Raw genomic sequence first — 22,434 nt, 5'->3', positions numbered from 1 at the left:
ATGTTGCCTTCAGCCTGCAGCAGGAGCAAACATTAGCCACTGGTGCAAGGCTTTGTACTCAGAGGGCTTTTCAGAGAATCCAAATTGCAGCTTGTACTTCCCTGCAAAGGCTGAAGAAAATGGCTGTGAATTCCCATGCTCAGGAGTAATGTGTGCCTTTAAACATTTCATAAAAGTAGGGATCTCTGCTGAGACAACAGCTCACAAAGGCAGGCTCAGCCTTCAGCTGATATAAGCTCTGGCCAGCAAATTTCTGTGCTTAATCCTTGGAGAGTCCCCTGTGTCATGCCTGCTGGCAAGCTCCAGTTGGCTCTGAGTGTGACCCAAAGGGTAGAAGGAGGGAGTCCATGTGATGGGTTACAAGCCTGGATTGTTTGGGATGGGATGGCAATCTGTAATCTTCTGACCAAATTTGTCCTGCCAAAGAACATGATAATAATAACAGCCCTCTTTAAGGATAAAGGCAAATCCCAGCACTGAGATTGGTGGGATCTCTAAATTCTTTGCAGCTTAATCACAGCAAAGCAGTCAACCATGAGGTTAGCTCTAAAGGGATATGTGACAAATGTGCTGGCCTTGAAATACAGCAAACCTACAGCTATTTATTATCTCCTTGCTGTTCTGCAGGCAAGAGGCCATGGTGGTAGCAGCAAGATGCTGCTGCCCCTGCTTCTCAAATCCAACACCCTGAAAGCATTAAGGGAAAGATTCCCATTGTCACCCCCACTGAGAACAGTTCCTTAAGTCAGAGCCTTCTTGGACTGAAATATTTCATTAGCTTTGGCTAAATTGAATATAGCTAAGTCCTCAGACTGTGTCCAGAAGTAATATGCCTTTTACCTCCTGCCCAATTCACCACTATAAACAAATTAGAGATACACTTTAAGCATGTCATAAACCACTCCTGGCTTAAATTTATCCAGTCTTAATAGCATTGCATTCAGAATAAACTTCCAAGAGAGGTAAACACAGTTAGAAAATAAGGCTTTTGCTCTCCTAGAAACAAAATATATTCTTTTGTCACTACTAAATAATGAGAACATTAGTTCAAAGCATCAGGAAACATTTCAGACAAGTAGGAGAAGGATTTAGTAAAAAAAGAGTATGTAATGGCAATTCTTTTCCATCCAGGGAAGAGCCACCTAGGTGAAGCCATACCACACCAGACACCAGCATGTGGCCCTAGCTGGCACTTCTGCCTTGCCATCCTAGGAATGGGAGCCATGGACAAGCACAAAAGCCTGTTTCTTAAAATAGGTTCAGTGACCTGAATGCAGGAGCTGCTGGAGCTTGAAGCTTTGTTTTATTAATCAGTTTTCATGCATTTACTTGAGGATTAACACAGGCTGCCAGCTTTATCAGCATTAATTTAGAGTACCTTGAGCTATTGAGGACAGAGCTGTCTGCTGCTCACAGTGTCAGCACACCACCCCTGCTCCCCTCCTGCTCAAGATTAAGGCACCATTAGGACAAAGTGAACGCTTCAGATCCACACTGCTTGCTACAGCTCTGCACTGTGACACACCAGAGGGGAAAGGGAACATGCCAGAGGCAGCACTTGCAGGTTATTTTGCAGCCAGAGGGTGGCTGGGGCTGTGAGGCTGAACGAACAGCAAGCCCTGTGTTGCTGTCCCCCCAACAGCAAATCTGATGCCTCCACAAGAGAGCACAGCTTCCCAACAGCACAGAGGCCCCCAGAGCTCAGTACCTGAAGCATCTTTAAAGCACAGCACTAAAAAGAATAGGACATGAGCTATGTCCTGTAGGCTGTGGTACAGAGCCTCAGCAGGCAGCTCATTCCACTACAGCTCAGCCCCCTTCTGGCTGCTTAAACACCTCTTGCCAAAGCCAGTCCAGCAAGCCTGGAGGGGCACTCTCTCCCCTTCTATCCTACCTGCACTTTCAGTGGAGCTTCTGCAAAGGTTTCTGAGCTGCAGCAATCCACATGGACACCAGGAACCATCTTGGAGGTGGAAGGTTCTGTGGCACAGTTTGTTTACAGCCTCAACTAACCAGCTGTAGCTGTAACAGCACAGCAATTAACGCCTCCCTAGCTGAGCAATTAATTGTTCTCTGCTGCAGACGGACACCTGGACAAAGATGTGCTAGAAGAGCTGAACATCTCCAGACGTTATCTAAATCCAAGGGCCCTGAATCAAGGACCACCACCCACACTGGCAAACATCTTCTCCTGACTGAATCCAGACACCAAGTCAGGTGTTAGTAAAAAGCCTGTAACAAACCTCTGACACTATTTAAGCAGCTCATACACCTGTAGAGTGTAACTATCTAGTCTTAATCTAAAGCATCTGTCTGGCATGGGCCAGAAAAACAGTTTGGGGTCTTGAAGCAGAAGGACTGGGAACTGTGATCAGATGAGAGGGACAGTTTAGACTCTGGGAGCGACTGAGCATCCACAGAGGCCTCTTCTTGGCAGAACATATGGCAGACCTGGAAGAGTAACTGTACTCTTGTGTTTGTCTACAGCACACTTATCATTTCCTCTGGGATGCAATTATGAGATGAGAACAAACTAAATTCAGAGGTACATACACCAACTGCACAGCAACATCGACACCCTAGCATAAAACAAAAGGCACAAAGCTCTAGAAAGTCACTCCAAGAGGATGTAATGAAATAGCAGCTATGATTTGTCCAAATCAAGTTTCTTTAGACCAAGTCTTTCTTTAGATCAAGTCTTACTTGATCCAAGAGGTTGTTTTGCCAACACTGAAGAAAAGAATGAAGGACTGCCTTGGGTGAGGCACATTTCTTGGCTGAAAACCACAGTCCCAAAACCACCAGAGTTTTACTTCAGGCATGCACATGGTTTGGGACCTCTCCTTCAACAGCTCACTGATCTCTGCCAGATGCTGCAGCCCTCCCAGATCAGTAGCCTCTTACCATATCTCAGTTACAATCAACTGCATCTCCTCTCTCACTTCCTTTGGATGGAAAGAGGTTTGAGAGGACCTACCTGATCTCCCACACTGTCATGTTTGAGGTGGCAGTCACAGCATGTGGGGGCCAGCAGCTTCAGCCAGAACCACAGCAGCTGGAAAAAAAAAAAAAAGATAAAGTTATAAACCAGGAAATATTTTCCCAGGGTGAGGTACCTTCTTGGCTGGCCACACCCAGGGCCAGCATATCTGGGCTGCCTACTTCTTAGGGACTTTGTATGAGATGGTGTCATGCATTTGTTCCACTTAGATTTTGGCATGTGTCAGTCAGAGAAATTACGTCTGGACTCATGATTGTGACTTGTGTTGATCATACAGATGAGGGGAAATCTACTGATTTACTGTTTCAGTCTAAGACAAAACCTCCCTTGAAAAAACAGCTTGTGACCTATGGAAAGGGTAGGTTATGCAGTCAGTGGTGGCTAGCCTGCTCCCTTGCAGGAGGGGGCTGCCACCAAAGGGAATGAACCAGCAGGTACTTACCAGTGTTCTGTACAGGCAGGTGGGACTGTAGACCTCTGCCTTCATCAGTGCCTGTACAACAGAAATGAGGAGTCACACAAAGACACTGAAGTTCTCCAGGAGCAACTGTTGTGGAGATGTACAGAGCACTAAGGCACAAACCCTCTGAGCACCTAAGGAAGCTGGTCATGGTACTGAAAAACAGCTGGCCAGCAAACCAGGTACTGCATGGGGCTGGCACCCAAGTTAATGCAGTTTCTGAATTGCAGCTGGCTCCACTTTCATTGGCTGAGGAGACAGGCAGTGGCCTGTGTGCCCACCCCCAGCCCCTTCACCATGCCCTGGGACAGTCACCATCGGCTAGAGCACGGACAGTGGCCAATGCTCAGCAGCAAATAAAGCCTTCTCAGGGACAAGCTCCTCGTTAATCGTTCCTTTGAAACACTCAATCAATCCCCCCTTCTGTCTAGGAGGGCTGCCAGAGAATAAGATGATTGCTCTCATGCCACCTTGTGTGACTCACCAGAGAGAAAAGAGTACAGCAGTACAGGGAGGATAATTACTCTTTTTTTGTGAATTGGTGCCTGGTTTCAGTGTATTTAAGTGTTGTTTAAGTGTCTAGTTCTTGGCCATTGTATTCAATCTTATTTTTATTAGGGTCTTAAAATTTTTACAGCATGGAGAAGTTTGTACCTCAATGGGAGCTTTCAGAATACAGTGAAAAATACAACCATAAAAGACAGAAGTACAGGTTGCTCCCTGGCATTTACCTATAGTGCTCTTCTCTTGCCTCATTAACTTTATAAGCATCCAGGTTTGCTAGAAATCATGGTAATTTATACTAAATCAGTAAAGCAAGCGAGCTGAAATGCAAACATGCCAAAGCCACTCTTCCACCATGCATGTTGCTGCAGAGAGAAAACTGGTTGCTTGAGGGAGGGACAGCTGTCAATGCCACCACAGCTGTGCTATTTCCCTGACAAACATCTCACTGGACATGTTCCCAGGGGAGAAGTGGGTGGGGACATGAGTACAAAACTCCTGTGGGCAGGAGCAGCACCCGGAGTCTGGGATGTCTGCAAATCTGTGGATCCAGGTGTGCAAAATCCTGTCTTGGGTGCACTTTCTTCTTTCTGTAGTTTCCCCCCCTCAAATTTGTTCAAGTGGTTCAAGTCTGAGGAAGGAAAAAGGCCAGTCTGTTTTGCTTTGTGGGCTATATTTCTATGGGATGCTGCTCCTTAAAGAGCACAGCTGCATTGCTGCCAGGCAAACACACCCGTCCGCCAGGGCTCAAGTTTGTTCTCTATGGGTGGCCAGACCATATTCTCTAAAAAACATCCAAAAACACCCTAAACTCACAAAAAAACTACCAACAGGCATGTAAGCACTTCCACATTCCCCAACTTGCTTGTTCTGCATAAACAGCAGAATTTTATTTTTCTTTCTGCCACATGCATTTTTAAACAGCTGTATATCACTCTTGTTTTAGAAGACATTGCATAGGGAAAAAAAAGGCTGCAAAGAGACTTTGCTTTTTATTGATGGAGAAATACATTATCAGGTGTGGTTCACAGGGTTAGTCCCTCCAGTTTACCAAGAAGGAGATTTCAAGACTTTGCAGATTTGTTTTCATATTTCCTTTGACCAAATAGGTCACTAAAATCGATACATATTGTTGAAGTCCATCCAGCCCACTATCCACTATTCCCTGGGAAGGACAGCAATGAATGCTAGGAAATAAGAAGGAGCATACCTATAAGAAATCCTACCTGTTCAACTTCCTCATACGTGGGTTGCTGCTCATGTTACTGTTTGCTTCCAATGGGCGGTCAAATCAATACCACTTCTAAGCAGGAAAAGTAGATTTCAGAAAGAATATTGTTCAGCATTATTGAACACAGACTTCCTCCCTCTCCACTCTCAACCCTTTTTTACAAAAAAAGAGCTCATCCAGCAGGCACTTTACCTTTCTTAGCTAGAGGACACAGATGGGCTCCTCTGCACCACAGGTCAGGAGTGCTGGGCAGCAGTGGGAGGATCTGCAAAGAACTATCAGGACATCACAAGCCAGTTTTACTGAGTTTCACTCTGCATTACTCTCTGAGAATACATAATTTCTCTATTTCTAAAAGCAGGAAGAGATAACAATACCATAATTACCTTGGAAAGGTATCAAAGAGCCTAATGAAGTAATATTTGTTAAGCACTGAAGGATCTTTGAATACTGTGAGCGCTTTTTGGCTTTACTTTGTCCTGTGGTGGTCGTTCAGAAAAATACTGAAATGAAGGGCAGAATTTGAAAGTGACTATTTCCATAGACATCAGCATCCCCCAAACCCACTTGTGTTAGTGTGCTTTGAGGTAGTTAATATTTGCCAGGTGTTGAAATGCTCAGACACATTTCTCCCCAAGGTATTTAGAACTGTGATCCGTGAAGGCAAATGAAAGGGATATACTAGGAAACGCATTAGAGTTCTTCCTGTGATCTTGTGATTTTTTTTCCCTTAACGCTTTTGCACAGTTTCAAACCAATGATTAACTTTCCACTGGCAAAATCAGGGCTGTAAATGTCTGGGGGAACTTGCTAGACGTGCTCTTGCACTCGCGTTTGGGCAGAGCTGGCTCACGCGCTGCCCCGGCGCTGACAGGGAGCGGGAGTGCGCAGGCCAGAAGCGTGCTGCTAGTGCAGGCAAAGGCCAGGAGAAACTTCACCTGCACAGACACTAAACACTGGGCCTTTTGGCCTCCACACTAACTGATCAACCAGATTAGGCAAGGCTGGAGTCAGCTGCCTGTGCTGCAGGCTGGCTGCCCGCAGGGCACGAGGCTCCCCGGAGGGGCAGGATACTCAGGTGACATTCTGCTGGGTCCCTTCAAGACAAGCAAGAACAAGGCTCCTCAGGGGGAAGATGAGGGAACTTCTGCAAAACAATCTCTCCAACACAACCAAGAAAACACCCAGTAAAGCAACAGCAACAAAAAAATCAGCCAGGAATTTAAGAGCTGTCGAGGATCTTGAAATGGTGGTGGCTGTGGCAGATCACCATGGATGGGGGTGAGGGGAAAGCCTGCTGGGGCAGCAGGACATTGAGCCACTGCTCTGACATGGTGGGTAGCAGCTAACACAAGCCAGGGGAGCAGAAAGAAACTGCTTGGTTTTCACCCTTCATTGATGCTGACTGTGTTGGCCTTGCAGCCTCCAGGATACTGGTCACAGTGTGCCACCAGTGCACCATGGTTTGCTCACCAGCTGATCTCAGCTCTCAGCAGTTGCTAAAATATGGGGGGCAGAGGTATGTATGGTAAACCTCGGTATTTTTCCACTTGTGTTCAGCCATGCTGGAGCTCAGCTTCTGTGTTAGGCCCCTTCATACAATAGATGGTATGCCAATAAAATTGCTCTCAGGAGAAAATTCTACTGGGTGAGGCTAAGAGTGGCAGAATGAGGTTCTTAACAATCTTGATAGAGGCTGTAAGCAGTCTAAAGAGAAGCCTAATTCAGATGCCTCGGTATGCAGCCTTTTTGATTACACCCACAAACCACCCACAACCTCCAAATTGCTATTCTTTAGAAACACCCTGCAGCACTTTCTGGTTTCCAATATACAGCAGTGCTCTAGGCTTAGCTGCTGGATTTATGCATGCACATGCAAAAATAACTAATGGAGAGCTTGATCAGACAGCAGGATCTTTTCTCAAATGACACATTTTAGTAATAAAGGAAATGTATTCTGTTATCCTGCTAGCATGGAATAATGAAACCATAGCTTTCCCTTCCCAGCTTTTTTCCCTTCCTCTCTTTTGAGTGTTGCAAAGCAGAAATGATCCTTGGCTTGTAGGCTGCAGCAGCCCACAGGAGCTTTAAGAATAGTGTCAGAAACCCACAAAGCCATGCTGTTAATTGGGGACTGGGTCGTTGGTGAGACTTTGGAGAGCTGTGCTCTCATTCCAAAGCAGCAAGGTACCCTGCAGGTGCCAAAGCCTGACATTTCCATGCAGAGGGAGGAGGGTCCCGTGTTGTTGAGACTCATTTGTTTGGCAGCTTTGTCAAGCACACCGTGGCCTGGGAGATCAAACCCTTCTTCCTGCAGGTTCATGCCCATAATCTCTGCCCCTCCACACCTCTGGGAGGTGCTGCTGTCACAAGGACCAGTGACCATGATGTTTCCGTGTTTTCTTTGTAAGACGTGTGTGCTGCTACTCAAATCTCTCTCTGTCTTCGCACTGCTGCCTGTATTGCCCAACTCTGTAACTCTCAAAGCAGAAGGCTAAAGGAAAACAAGATGAGGCTGATTTTTAGGCCACCTTGTGAACTTCTGTTTTGTTTCTTGGGCAGCTGGGGTTTCCTTTTAATTGCAATCTCAATTTAAGGCGCAGGACAGAGGGAGATCGAAGGGGAAAAAGAAAACCTCAACTAATTTTCTTCCCTTTCTGGCTATTAAGTGTGGTTTAAGAACAAAGTCTTCCCAGAGAGCTTCTGTAATCACAAATAAGAGAGACAAGAAAATAAAAGTTATGCTCCTGCTAACACTCCTGGGTTTTAAAAATTTTAAAAATATTTCAGTGTTCTACTCATGTTTTTGTGAATCTCAGACCTCCATATTACCTCTCGTAACCACCATCCACACACAGAGACCTAATAAGGTGGAAAACTCCAGAATCTACAAGAGCTCCAGAGATATCAGAGGTAGAGAAGCATTGCTGGTAGAGAGCTGGTTTCTGCTGTCATGTCAGAAGCAACTGGGGAGGTATAACTACACATTTATCAGCCTTTTCATCAAAGGAAACTGATAGCATGAAATGCAACTTGTTCTCTGTGATGCAAATTCATCAAAACAAGAGCAGAGGAAGCTCATCAGCTCGAGCTAACTCTCAAACAAAGCTCCCTTCAAGGCTGCCCCCCAGACTTCTGCCTCCTTGGCTCCCAGCTCTTCAAAAAGAGCCTCTCCTGCCAGCCCCATGGCAGGAGAAAACCCCATCCATCCTCTCTCAGAGAGTTTTCCCAGTGCAACTCACACCTACACGTATAACTCTGTTTCTTGCCTCGCTAATGATTCTATAAGCCATCTCAGAGGCCAGCTGCCAGAAGCTGATGTCTCTGCAAAGTGAGAATTGTTTGGAGCATGCAGGAAGGTACTGTGTTCTCCTAGCAACCAAAGTTGTAAAATAATGTAATCATATCCAAGATAATGTGATAAAAGATTATATGATGCTTGTATCAGGTTGTTATGGCAACTGAAATAAGTTTAAATGCGTGTATCCAGCGTTTCAAACAAATAATGTAATTGTCTGCAAAATTACCTTCCTAATTAACCCCATTCAGTTTGCCATCCTCTCCATTCATATAAGCCTACTACAGGGCTGTTGTGAAACCTTATTTTCATAGAATCATAGAATGGTTTGGGTTGACAGGGACCTTTAAAGATCATCCAGTTCCAACCCCTTTGCCATGGTCAGTAACACCTTCCACTAGACAAGGCTGCTCAGAGCTTCATCCAGCCTGGCTTGAACAATGCCAGGGATGAGGCATCCACAGCTTCTCTGGGCAGCCTGTTCCAGTGCCCCACCACACTCACAGTAAAGAATTTTTTATTGTGCCTGATTTAAACCTACTCTTTTCTAGTTAGAATCCATTCGCCCTTGTCCTGCCAGTACAGGCTCCTGTAGAAGGCCCCTTCCACCTTTCTCGTGATCTGTCCATCCTCACCCACCAGCACTCCAAGTCCTTCTCGGCAGGGCTGCTCTCAGTCTGTTCATCCCCAGTCTGTGATGGTACCAGGGGTTACTCTGACCCACATGCAGCATCTCGCACTTGGTCTTGTTAAATCTTATGAGATTTCCATGGGCCCACTTCTCCAGCTTGTCCAGGTCCCTGGACCCATCCTTCAGGTGTGTCAGCAGCACCACTCAGCCTGGTGTCATCAGCAGATATGCTGAAGGTGCACTCAATCTCCCTGCCGATGCCATTGGTGAAGATATTTAATAACACTGGTGCCAGTACAGACACCCGATCTGACATCCACTGACCCCTCAGAGCCATTGACCACCAGCCTCTGGATCTGACCATCCAGCCACTATCGTATCCATCTAACAGTCCACACATCAAATCCCCCTCTCTCCAATTTAGAAAGAAGGAGGTTGTGAGAGACCCTGTCAAAGCTTTACAGAAGTGCAGATAAATGAGATAAATGGCATCTGCAACCCTTCCCTTGTCCACTGATGCAGTCCCTCCATCATAGAAGGCCACTGGGCTGGTCAGGCAGAACTTCCCTTGGTGAAGTTGTGCTGGCTGTCCCAAATCACCTCCCTGTTTTCCGTGTGATTTAGCACACCTTCTAGAAGGATCTGTTCCATGATCTCTCCAAACACAGAGGTGAGGCTGACAGGCCAGTAGTTCCCAGGCTCCTCTTTTCTACCCCTTTTAAAAGATGGGTAAAATGTTTCTCTTTTTCCTTTCATATGGGACTTCACCTGACTGCCATGACTTGTCAAAAAGTATGGAGATTGACTTGGCAACTACATCAGCCAATTCCTTAGAACTCTGGGATGCATCTCATTGGATCCCATAGACTTAAGCACACTCAGACTGTCATGAACCAGGTCTTTACTCACCATGGGGGGGACTTTGCTCCCTGGTCCCCATCCTGCTGTCCATCCACTCGAGAGGTGTGGGAAGAGAGGTTGCCATTGAACACTGAGGCAAAAAGTTCTTGAGTACCTTAGCCTTCTCCTCATCCATTGTTACCATTTTTCCAGCATAGTTTACCTGTGGGGGAAGGGGGAGCATTGCACCTTCTCTGACCACTTTCAAGGCCTTTATCCTGCCTCTGCCCAACCCTGTTTTTATTTTGTTTGAAACCTTCTTTTTTTTGACCCTGCTGATGTAAAATTTGTTATTTCATCACTGCACGTTTGAGTCAACACCTATTTGCATTTCAGTGCATCATCTAACATGGGCTTAGTTTTTTCCTTTTCAAAACAATTTTGTTTCTTAGGGAAATGTCCTAAGGTGGTAAGATTTACTTAACTCCTTCCCTTCCCTGTATCTTGATGAATAACCAAAACAGAAATTCCAGGAAGTGAAAATACCCAGCGCCAAAGCCCAAATGAAGATGACCCATCATCTCAGCCATGCTAACAGCAGCTAGGAAAAGAAAGACATCCAAGAGAGGGCACACTGCATGCTGTCAGAATCTGGCATCCTCTTCTCAATTTCTGTTCCCCCTACCAAAATAATAACCAATTTCTCAAGAAAAATCAATTGCCTTGCTCCAAAATTTCCAGTTCTTATCACTAGATACACTTTTAAGAAACATTTTCCATGTCTTTTGATTCCTTCCCTTTGAGGCTTTATAAAAGTCTAATTTCCATAGAGTGTCGTTCTGAAATCAACCCATCTTCTGTAATAGTCCCAGTGGGCTGATGTGGGGAGATAATTGTTTTCTGGATTGGATCAGAGTTTTAGTCTATGCTTCATTTCTGAGCTGTGATTTTTAAAGTGATTCTAATAGATACAATATTTAAACTGACACCTTTGTCAAAATTTTGGGTTTTTTGGGTTTTCTCTCTTTCCCACTTCCCAATCCTTGCTGTACATGGGGACAGTGGTGGTGGGTGGGGGCTGGGTCCTGTGCCACAGCTGTGGGCAGGAGGGCACAAACCACCTTGCAAACCCACTGGAACTGTGCCCTCCACAGGCTGCTCCTGCTGAAGATGCCAAGGATGCTCAGCTGATCTTTTCCCTCTGTTCTTCCATTACCTGCCTGGTGCTGACAGCACAACCTGCACTCCAGGTGCTTCCCTTGCCCTTCCTTCTTTTTGACCTGCTAACCACTCACCCGAAGCAGCACTAATGTACCAGCAAAAGCTTTGCTGCTTTCAACACCTCAAAGGAAAAAACAGTCCCCATAACAACACAAAGCAGCAGTAAAGAAGCTGGAAAGAAGGAAATGGGGTTGATGAATAACCTCAGCTGCCCTGCAGAAGCGTACCAGAGGGCACCACCTGCCTGACCAGTGCTGTGCCTGCCTGCCAGGAGAGCCCAGCTGCACACCCAGACACAACCCACTCTCCGTGCCTGCCTTCCCATCTGCTGGAATATTGGCCATGTTTACCCTGCACTTCATGGGCTGGCTCCAGGCTCTTCCCCATGTGACTGCAGCATCAGCCGAAGGCAAAGATAACCGAGCCCAGCAGGTGCTGTGTGGAAACCAGTGCTGGCAATGGGCTAAGCCTAAAAGCATCAGGGCCATTTGCCACGTAGGCCTGACTTGCAGTTGGGTTTTTAGCCCTGACAGCAGGTTCATTTCTAGGCTGCAGAAAATTCCCCAGAGGGCATAAGCAAAAGGAGAGAAACAAACCCTTTGAAAATATAATTAATCTAGGTCTTATTTTCTTTTTTGCACAACGACAAAAACAAGACAGGTAATGTCCTTTCTGTAAAGGCACAAGTAGCTCTTTGGATGCACTAAAAATGCTTTTGTGAAATAGAAACATAAGGGTTTTTAAAATAGTATGCTCTATAACCAAATTACCATTCCAAAGTAGCATCATGCATAACATTCCTTAAATTTACTGATAACTTCCCAGCTTCCTGTTCTTCTTGGGAACAGGAACGAGATTAATTTAACTTTGATACTGCACTAAGACCCAGGGAAATGCCTGAGTAGCATTGTGTACATCATACGTTTCACACCAACTGCACCATCCTTCTGAACTTGCAATTAACGCTGGGCTCCAATACCTTTCCTCCATCTGAGCATGATCCAAAAAGCCATCCTGGCAGATTCAACAGGAGCAGCCAACACACGACGGGAACTCTGAAAGACATAAAGGATATTGCAAGGTAGGCATTGCACCACACAGGTGCCTGTTTGGAAACCACAAACCAGGAGCTCCAATTCCCTGAGCACATGCTGAAAGACACCTACAATATGTGCAGCAGGATAACATTTTCTTATTTTATAACTTGTCTAAGTGCCTCCAGACAATTAGGGTTAGGATTCATATGTATTAGGAATTTACCAAAAAGAGGATACCTTGACACAAATTTAATCTTTTCATAGGTCTGTTTTGCAGACAAGAAAATATCAAAAATCAGCCTATAATTTTGTTTGCTCACATATGAACATTAAAGTGAAAGAAAGGAAAAAGATCTGTAATTTTTGCCTCCTTAGAGCTCACAAACTTCATTTGGAACTCCAACATCTCTGAGCACTTAATAATAATCCTAGTGGTGATATGTAAAGGGTTGGAGGAGTTTCATACAAAAAAAATCTTACTTTAGCTACTTATTTCTGTGAGGCTCTTTGCGTGGCTTCATCAGAATGAGCTATGCTGGCTTTATGAGAGTGGATCATTTATAAAGCTCATATAAATGATGTATTCAGAGAGTGTTTTGTGCTCCACTTGATAAGCATTAATTGTATGCAAAATGGCATACAGCAACTAATCACACCTCTTTCTTGCAAGGTAGTTGTGGCCACTCAGGTAGGAAGCCCATATTTTTGGATATTTCTAAGCTGGCCTTACAAGCATTTTTAGCTCTTTCTTTAAGAAATGAGCAAGGTAAAATTTGTCCAATTGTTATAAATTAATAAAAGATGCAAATCTAGTCATCTGCATGAAGAAAATGGGAAGGTAGGAGAGGCTGTTTCTAATCCAAATCCCCACGCTGACTCCCTCTGCAGCAGCAAGGAAATTATTTTCTCTGCTCTGAGCCCCAGTTTTCCCCCTCAAGCGCTAGTGCTAATTATACCTGCCTCACTGAGGTTTTGTAACAAACAGCCTGCGTGTGAAAACTACTTTGATGCAAGCAAGAGCCAAGTTTCAGTAATAAACATATGGTGAATGACATTTTGCCTGGATTTATGCACTGGAAGAGTTTATTTAAATCAGATTTGGAAACCGATAGCGAGTCGGAGGAACGCTGCACCGTTTCTCAATCAATAAATAAATACTTGCTTGTAGCCTCTGCTCTAAATGCACGGAAGCCTGGCTCCGTGCCAGGCATTAGACAGACGGTGGGCTTGGAGTTTGTACCCTTATCTTCATATTTTTTGGAGCTCGTTGCCCTGTCTTCCAATGCTTAGTTTAAGGGCAGAGGGGGAAGGTGGGAAGGTGCTGGTACCATCCAGGGCAGTGTTCCAGCACCAGTGAGCCAGGGCAACACCCTTGCGCAGGGAGAATTTTATAGCCAAAGAGCATGTGGAGAGGAAGATGGACTGAATCTAGATCCAGCCATTCCTAAAACTAGGCAGAGATGGAAATATGCTTTTTAAAAACTTTCTCCAATAACCAGGCTGCTCTAGCCAGAAACACCCTAAAATAAAACCTTACCTGGTGTCTGTAATCCTGAACTTCAAACTACTGTACAAATTACATCAGTGCACTTAAATACTTTATCTTAAAAGGGTAGCCACCGACTTGGGCAATTTACAGACTTCAATTATTTACAATTGCCTCTTTGTCAAAGCAGGAGAAGGAGGAGGAAGGGAGAAGACTGAGTCCTGGCAACGCCGTGACCCTGTGCAAAACCATGGGCACACAGAGGTTTTCAGCAAAGAGCTCAACACCAAAATGCTTTGTTTTAACTGCAAGCCTTCTAAGAGGGAAACTGCTTTTCTTTCATTCTGTGCTCTGGGAACTCGTTATTCATTTTCAAATTATTTGAGCCAGGCTGACTTTGTGGCTGCAATCCCAGCCCTGCCAGGGTCCAGTTGCCTTCCATGAGGCTGGGAGTGCCATGCCCTGTGCACGCAGCCCCCACAACTGCAGCCCCCTGTGAACACTTTCCTGATGGCTTCCCAGGCACACCAGGAACCCTCACCAGAAGTTGCTTTCATTCTTTTGTTAATATTTAATGCAAAAGTTTCATCTTGAAGGAGAAAGACCTTTTGGTTCAGAGGCAAATCTGAAATGATTTTCATATTAAGGCTCTCAATTACTCCTTCTCAAATAAGTGTTTCCATATGGACAATTGTATGACAAGTGGGATAGAGTGGTTTCTGCTTTCTTCAGCTGCAGTTATTGATAATTTCTGCAGCATAGGATGGATTCCTTCACTTCAGACCCAAATTAACTTTCCAAGATACATGCATCTTCTCCTCTCCCTCCCTCCCAATCTTAAATTACCAGTACCACAATCCCACTGGGGAACTGGGAAAATGAGGGTATAAAAATGTTTAATTTTTCTAATAGTTTTAATTACCATGTATTTTTAAAGCCCTGTGATTTCTCACGTCGCTGTGGGATAGCTGTTCTAATTTGAGTGGTGACAATGTACGTGGGTATGGAATTAAATTTAAACCTTCCATGGTTACTAACAGCTACCATCACCACCCTGCTCAGGATAACCCTGATGCTTTGCTCTGGGGCCTCCCTTGCCATGGCCATTTTCCCATCTCAAGATTTAAAAGGGATCTCAGAGCCTGAACCTCACCAGTTCTTCTAGCCAGGCTCTGGAAGCAGAGTCACTTACATACCACCCTGGGACTTCTTCATCTGGCCATTGGGCTGCTCTTGATGAGAAATGAGACACCAGAGTGCCCGACCGAGCCACACTGTGGGCCTCTTGGAAATTTTTCCTCTGGGCCTACTTCTTCAGTCCTGTTATCTGAGGTTTGAGACACACAGACATGAGAGATGGGTTTTCGGAGCTAATCAGGATGGGCAGTCCTACCAGACAGAGAAGGGGAAATAAGCCACCAGCAGCATTCATCACAGAGACCCTTCTCTGGGGTTTGTAAGTCTCACACAAGGAAGGGGTTTAGGGCAGTTCGTCACTACCCAGTGGGGCAAAATTTGAAAGCCCCAGTGACTGCAGAAGGGATCTGAGGGTACCAAGGGTCTGGGTGGTAGAAGCAGAAAATCTCCCTTAAGAAAGGTCATGCTGGCAAAACAGCCTCACTCCTCACAGCCTAAAAACACTTGGAAGAACAAGACAACCAAACAGCTTTCCTTCAGTAAAGACAATGATCACACTGCCTTGCCTCCTTTTTTGGTCTAACCTTGTCATTTATGAGTGTACCCAAGCCTGGAGGAGCAATTGGGATCATCCCAAAGCACAGACCAGGGAGTCCCACCCACAGCATGGATGAGTGTTCCAGCTTTTGTGGAGGCAGCTGAGTAGCCTGTCTCTGCTAACAGAAGATTAAGATGTCTAGCTTAACAGAAGATTAACATGTAAAAATAAAAGCCAAGCGAAAACAAGAAAAGTGACAAAATAACAGCATAAATTACTGTGTAATATGAACATATTAATAAATTACAGGGATAATGATTTTTAAATTATCACTTCATCGCTGATGTATTTCTGCATTAGAGGCAGTATTTCACAATCTATATGAACTGTGCTGCTTTACAGATGTTACCTTTTATAATTCCCATTGAAAAACTGAAACGCTGATCCAGATGACACAGCTGGTTAACATAAGTATTGTATTTTCAGATTTCCAAGAAAGCTGTCAGGACGACTTGAAAAAAACATTTGGTTTATTATTTATAAGAAATGCTAGCTTTCCAATGCCAGCTAATTCACTTAAAATGCTATACCAATGTGCTAGGTTCAGCTGAGCAAGGGATTTCCAGCTTTGCACAATTATGGCTTTGGCAGCTAATACTGCTTGCAGCAGGGCTTTTTCCCTTTGGTTTTTTGTTGTTTTTTTTTTGTTTTTTTTTTCTTTTTCCATGCAAGTTAACTGAATCCCTGAATTTCTTCATATGCCCTAGAATATAAATTTGCTGATTTCAAGGCAAATTTGTTTCATTTTAAATCACGTTAATTTGCTTCTGAAGATAAACCAATGATTATTTAACTGCTTGGAAATTCTCAGATCACACTTTTGACATGTTTGCGGTGTCTGTCCCACATGTTGAAACCTGTGGGACCAGGAGATCATCAATAGGAGGATGAGGAAAAGAGGGGAGAGGAGATGTTGGGGTTTGCAGTGCCTGTGACTGCATGGAAACTCTTCAAGCCAGGTCCTGTAGTGGCACAGTTGAGGTGAGGGCAACTCCAGTGGGAAAAAAGTGGGGTCTGGAAAGCAAAAAGTGGCATTTTTTTGTGTCAGACACTGCAGAAGGGTAGTGAGCCTTGAGTGTGTTTTTAATACCTAATGGAAGACAAGTAATTCACAACAACATTAATGATCATAAGCATTAGTAGTTCCAGCCCTCCAAGATTTTATGATGTGGAAAGAATTACTGTACATGTCAAAAGTGGGAGGGATTTGGACTCTTTGCTCTTCCATTGAAAAATACAAATACTGACTTCCATTTCTCTCCCTCAACACCTTTGTTCTCTGAAAAGACAAAGGCTGGTGGAGGAGCAACAATCTCATATTTCCCAGTGCTCTGTCTTCTGAAAATGGAAAAAAAAAAAGAGAAATACCTCAATTTTCGATAGCAGGATGAGGGGTTTATTTCTCTCTTCATACTTCATTCATTAGGAGCTGTCAGGTCTCAGGGCACATCAGAGGCACTGGGAGCAGTCAGGTACCAGCTCCCAGGCTGTCTCTGGAGCTGGCACGGAGGCAGAAATGGAAATGGGCATCACCAGCACATCCCCAAGGAGAGAGCTTTTGCACAGGTCCTTGCCAGACAAATGGACTGTTTCTACAAGAACTACCAGGCATGGGGGAAGGTGTGTGTGGAAGAAGCTCCATTACCCCTAGAACTTTTGGGAGTGCTGTGCTCCCTGATTGAGGGAAGAGAGCAGATGCTGTCCCACAGAAAGTGCCTCAGGAGTGAGTGTTCTCCCCTCATCCACCAGCCCCTTGTGCCAATGTGATCCCGCGCAAATCAACCAAAAGCCCCTGAAACCCCCCCAAAACCTGAAACAAAGCAAAAGAACTCCACCCAAGGAGGAAGAACCCTGCTGGCAGCTGGCCACTGCACTACTGCTCTGAACCATGCCAAGGTGAAGGGCTCAAGGACATGATGCAGAGCCAAACTTGCAAGGCAGAGCACTGAGCACAGCAAACACTCATCACCCCCATTCTGAGAACAGCTTGCCTGATTTTTCACTGGCCTCAGGCAGCCTGCTGAGGGACCTGCAGCCAGAAAGAAAAGTGAATAAAAACAGTCACGGATGACTTGCCACAGGGAGCCCAAACTGACTGAATTGTGGATCTGATAAGGTGCCAGAAAGATTTATTAATTAATCGACTGGCAATGGGAACCATGCAGGCAGCAGCAGCCCCTACCTGCATCCACTGACAGCTCCCTCTTGCCAGCCCCACCAGCCAAGACACCAGGAGTCTGTGGGGAGGAAGCAAAAGGAGCATCCTGGGGATGCACGTGCCCACCACTGCTCCCTCCCTCATGCTCCTGTTATCAAGGCTTGAGTCCCTGCCCAGAGGCAGCACAGGTGCCTTCACATTTGTTTTTAATGAAGGATACAACTGTGCAGTCCAACAGCACATGGATGCAAGGACAGCCTAGGACTTTAAACATAAGCCCTTGAGATATGCTTGCCATAAAAGCAAACATCCCTGCCAGCACACACAGAGTTTGCAGCACATGGTGCTTCCCTGGGCATCCCCCAGCAGCCACCTGTCCCACCCTGCAACCAGCAACAGCCCCAAAACCTGCAGAGCTGGGGCAGATACACCACCCTGGCCGTGCAGATGTCCCCAGACAAGACCCTGACACCAACACATTTTATTTTGTCTCAGCAGTGCAAATGATGGAGATCAAATGTTGTCACCAGTCCAATCCTGAGCCAGCCAGACCCTGACAAACTGCTGCCAGTAACTTGCAATCTCCCTGGAATACAGCTGTAGGCTTTGCAAAGAGTGGCACCTATATTCATGGATTATGGTGATGGGACTTTTCATTTATTTATTTATTTCTCTTTGCCCCTCTCCTCTGTGTCCAAGCATCCCTGGGCTGTAATTAGCAGCATGCTGCTTTCCCACTGCTTTCCCAAAAGTGCAGAGAAAAACCAGAACGTGGTGGGTAGGGAAACACAAGCGGGATTAAATACCAACATAAATCATTCTGAGGGTGTAGGACCAGGAACAATTTTTTCACATTTCACTCACTATTTAAAAAGTACAACCACCTCCAACCTCCAAAAGACACCTCCTCGCCTCCATTGTGAAATGGAAATGAGGTTGATGTGTGATTTCCATCCTCCAGGCTCCCCCTCTGATTCCCACCAAATTCTTCTCTGCCCCCTTGGATGCCACCAGCCACAGCTCAGCCCCAGCCCCATGTGCCCCACGCTTGGCCAAGTGCCTTGGAGCAGCCTGGAGACCAGACCCAGCACAGAAGCCACTGGTCATGTGCTGGGGCACCTGCTGAGGGTGGATGTCCCCAGTGGCCTTCACAGCATCTCAGTAATTCCTGTTGCTGACCTCTCTGCATGTATACCTGTTTTTCACCGGCAAAACTGGTGTGTGTGCCCCCCCTTTCCTCTCTCTGCTTTTCTTGCAAGAAGCTGCTTATTGCAGGGCTGCCTCACAGTCTTCTTCCCTCCCTCTCTGCCTTCGCTTCTAGGTTTATTATGTATCAGCTGCAATGGTTTCTGGAAGTTTTGCAGCATCATATTTCTCACTCCTTGCCCTTTTTCTCCTAATGCCTCATACCTCAAGAATGAGCTATTTGTTATTTTTCAGGAAATCTGCCTTACAAAGGTTTTGGCTGCTCCAAGAAGCTGGAAAGCTCCAGGAGACAGCTCAAGCAGGAGCTGTAACCTCTGATTCCTTCTCCTCCTTCGCATGCTGTGAGGCACATGGGGATCCTCACCTTGCACCACTTCCCTATATCCCTCCAGCTCCATCTCATCCCATGTGCATCTCCCACAGCTTGCAGAGATGACTATGTGGCTCCTGCTGGGCTGCCCTGCTGGCTCCAAAACCCAAGCAGAGCTTTTCATCAGTGGGGGCTGGACCCCCATGTCCTGCCCACACTGCGGGGAGCCTTGCACTGAAATCTGTTGGGAGCGGGGCCCAGAAGCTGCTCAGGCTGTCACAGGGAGCTGGGAGCACTGGGGACTCACGTCCTGCTGCTCCAACAACCCCCAGCTCAGTGTGAGAGCTGTGCAGATGGGCAGACAGCACAGAAAAGCTCCCACCTCCTGTGAGCAAATGCCACCCCCGTGCCTGGGAGGGACGAGCATCATGGGGACGACCAGTGTGTGAACCTCCTGCCTCTCTTCAGTGGGACACTGCTGAGCAGAGCTGGATGGACACACACACACAGCCAGCCCTCCAGCCTCACACACATTGCTGCATCTCTCCATGCACCACAGCTCTCGATGAAAGCTGCAGGAAAAGGTCTGGCAAACACAGTTTTCCTCAGCCTGTAATACTCTCATGCCTGAGCCTTACTAGATTCCTACAGTAAACCCAAGAGTGTGTCTAGGGCTGCTGCATGTAATTAAAAAGTGATAATTGTATCAGGTGTAATCTCACCCTCCCTCCATGCAGCCCTATACAGGTAAGCATGGGAATGGCTATGTCACTCTGAGCAAGGGACCCTGCCATGTCAAGGAGCGAGAAGGCTGCAAGTCCCCCCTGCACCTGTCAGATAAATCTACTGCAGCCTCTTATCAGCAGCAGTGCAGGGTCCCCGAGCCAGCCTGCCTGATCCGCGGAGCACTGAGGTGCTGTGGAAGATAAAAATCAGCAACCCACAATTAACACCACCACCAGCAGAGCCTCCTTCACTCACCAGTGCAAACACCTTCTCCTGGGTGAGCAGCACCAGCAGGTCTCTGCTGTCAGCAGGGACCCTGCACGCACCTCAGCTGTCGCCACCCACGAGGTTTTGGGCATCAGAGGCCGTATTTAGCAAGCCCCACTGTCACCATAGCAACCAGTTTCGCTTAAACGGAGGGATGCAGAGGCCCGGATGCTCCGACCCTGGCAGGGCAGGGGGTGCCATGGATGCTCCGACCCTGGCAGGGCAGGGGGTGATGGCACTGCCAGCTCCTCACTGGGGCCGTGCTGCTGCCCCCCGAGCAAGGCAGCGCCCATAAAGAGTCTGGCCTCTCTGAGTATTTTTGCTGGATGTTCAAATGAATTGCCTGTCATGAAAAAAAAGAAAAGGAGAAAGGAATTATAGTTATTTTCTTCCCAGGAGGTGCGATTCAGTTCAGGGAAGGTTCCATAAGGATCTCCTTGAAGGATGTACCTTGCAAACCTTTGTTGTTCTGAGCTACACTCTGTGAGACTGCAGGAGAAGGCTGTGGAAGACAACAGGCAGCCCCCACAGGGATGGTGGCAGCTTTTGAGGAGGACAAGGTCCTTACCAAAGGCCTGGAAGTCTGGGTAATCAGCAGGAATTATTAACTTGGAAAAGAGCTCTAAGATCATTGAGTCCAACCACTAATCCTGCACCACCATGTTCACCCCTATCCACATCTCATCTCCATCACTGTGTTCACCCCTATCCACATCCCTAAGTACCACCCCACACAGCTTTTGAACCCTTCCAGGGATGCTGATTTTCAAGGCATTGCATCCCTCAGTTCTCAGCAGCCACTATAGATGTGATCCACTGATGGAGCAGCAGCCCGCCTGTAATCAGGCAAGCCCATCCTACAACAGACATCACAAAGATTTTAGTACCCAAGCCAATCACAAGACCCCAGGATTTTATTCCAGTGATGTACAAATGCTCACACAAGCATGACTTAATTTAATTTTCAGTGCTCAGCAGAATGCATTTTTTGGTGCATCTCAGCTGTGTTGCAGAGATAAATGATGCGTTTAGTCTTTTGACAATTTTGCTAAAGCTTCATTCCCAGCTGATCTCTTTCAAATGATATATATTTCAGGGATTTTTATCCTTAATTAATCTTTGTAATAAAAAGAAAAATAGGAGTTTTAGAAGAAATGCATTTTCTGCTATTAAAATCATATTTTCTCTCATTCCTCTCTTATTTCCTTCCATTCCCTGAGCCTTGGCCTTTCACTGCCCTTGCAAACAGGCAATCCCTGAGACCTCTCCAGTACATTTGATACTGCAGGAGACTGGAAATATTTCAGAGCCAGGAAATAATGACAGTTATTCCATTAGATACAAAGATATTCCTCCACAAGCCTCACTAAAAAAGCATTACACTGTTAATAATATTACCCAAAACTCCCTTCCAGCTCTAAGTAGCCCAGATATCCCTTTGTCCTGCTGCTCTGCACTGTATCCTCTCATCCCCTGAGAACACTTTGGCAAAGTTTGCTGAACTGTGGAGAATACTTTTGCCATAACACACGTGCTCTCTTCATCCTGATGCGAATCCCAGGGACTGACCGGGCAGCCCCCGAGCTCCCACAGGCTCAGGTTTTCTGCAAACACCTGCAGTGTGCTCTGAGCAGGTGAGCTCCTGCCCTGGCTGCTGGCTTGGCTTCCCTGCAGCACATCCTCACCCTATGGGCTCATCTCTGGCCTCCTGCTTCACCTGAAGGAAGGGCAGCTAAGGGCAGGCAAGGCTGCCAGGCCAGCAACAGCAGGAGAAGCAACAATAATGCTACCCACACATACACTTTTCAGCTCCTAAGTGCTGTTTACTGTGCTGTGCTCTGATTCCTGAGAAATTCTGCTTTAGTGAGCTGCAGATACCCCTCCCAGCCCCAGTCCCCTTGGAGCTGGTGCTGTGGGGATGGGCTGCAGGTGCTCTTGGTGCTGGGGCAATTGCCACACAGGCTGAGAGGCTTTAAGCCACCCCTGGGTCATCTCTGTGCTTCAGCTTTCCCAGAGAGGGACTAGAAAGTCCCTCAGACTTCCTAGGAGAGAGCAGCCAAGAAACCCAGAGGAAGGGCCAGATGACACATGGGGACACAGCAAGAGGGGGAAGAGGCAGACAGGGCAATATCCCACTTTTACATCTTGTCTCTTGATAACTGTGTGATACTGAGACAATCTAAATGCTGGAAAAAAGATCATATTCTCTCTCCAAAACACCTGTGCTGGCTAACATACATCTATATACATATATATATATATACACACACACATCTACATAAGTAACTTCTTGGAGGCAGAGTCTGTGCTGACACTACCTTCA

At 46.2% G+C, this 22,434-nt stretch overlaps 1 long non-coding RNA gene across 1 annotated transcript; it reads right to left on the bottom strand.

The window, feature by feature from the left end:
- Positions 1-2,867: 2,867 nt before the first annotated feature.
- Positions 2,868-20,199, bottom strand: LOC139592602 (uncharacterized). The gene is made up of 7 exons (XR_011680054.1): positions 20,100-20,199; positions 12,166-12,241; positions 10,035-10,188; positions 5,389-5,471; positions 5,192-5,268; positions 3,444-3,494; positions 2,868-3,055 (listed from the first exon to the last, which is right to left on the bottom strand). It is a non-coding gene; the product is annotated as an uncharacterized lncRNA (long non-coding RNA).
- Positions 20,200-22,434: the final 2,235 nt, after the last annotated feature.

This window comes from Agelaius tricolor, unplaced genomic scaffold, assembly GCF_023055355.1.
Source record: "Agelaius tricolor isolate 1412-34295 unplaced genomic scaffold, bAgeTri1.0.p SCAF_8, whole genome shotgun sequence".
NCBI lineage: Eukaryota > Metazoa > Chordata > Aves > Passeriformes > Icteridae > Agelaius > Agelaius tricolor.
This window is presented reverse-complemented; position numbering and strand designations above follow the sequence as displayed.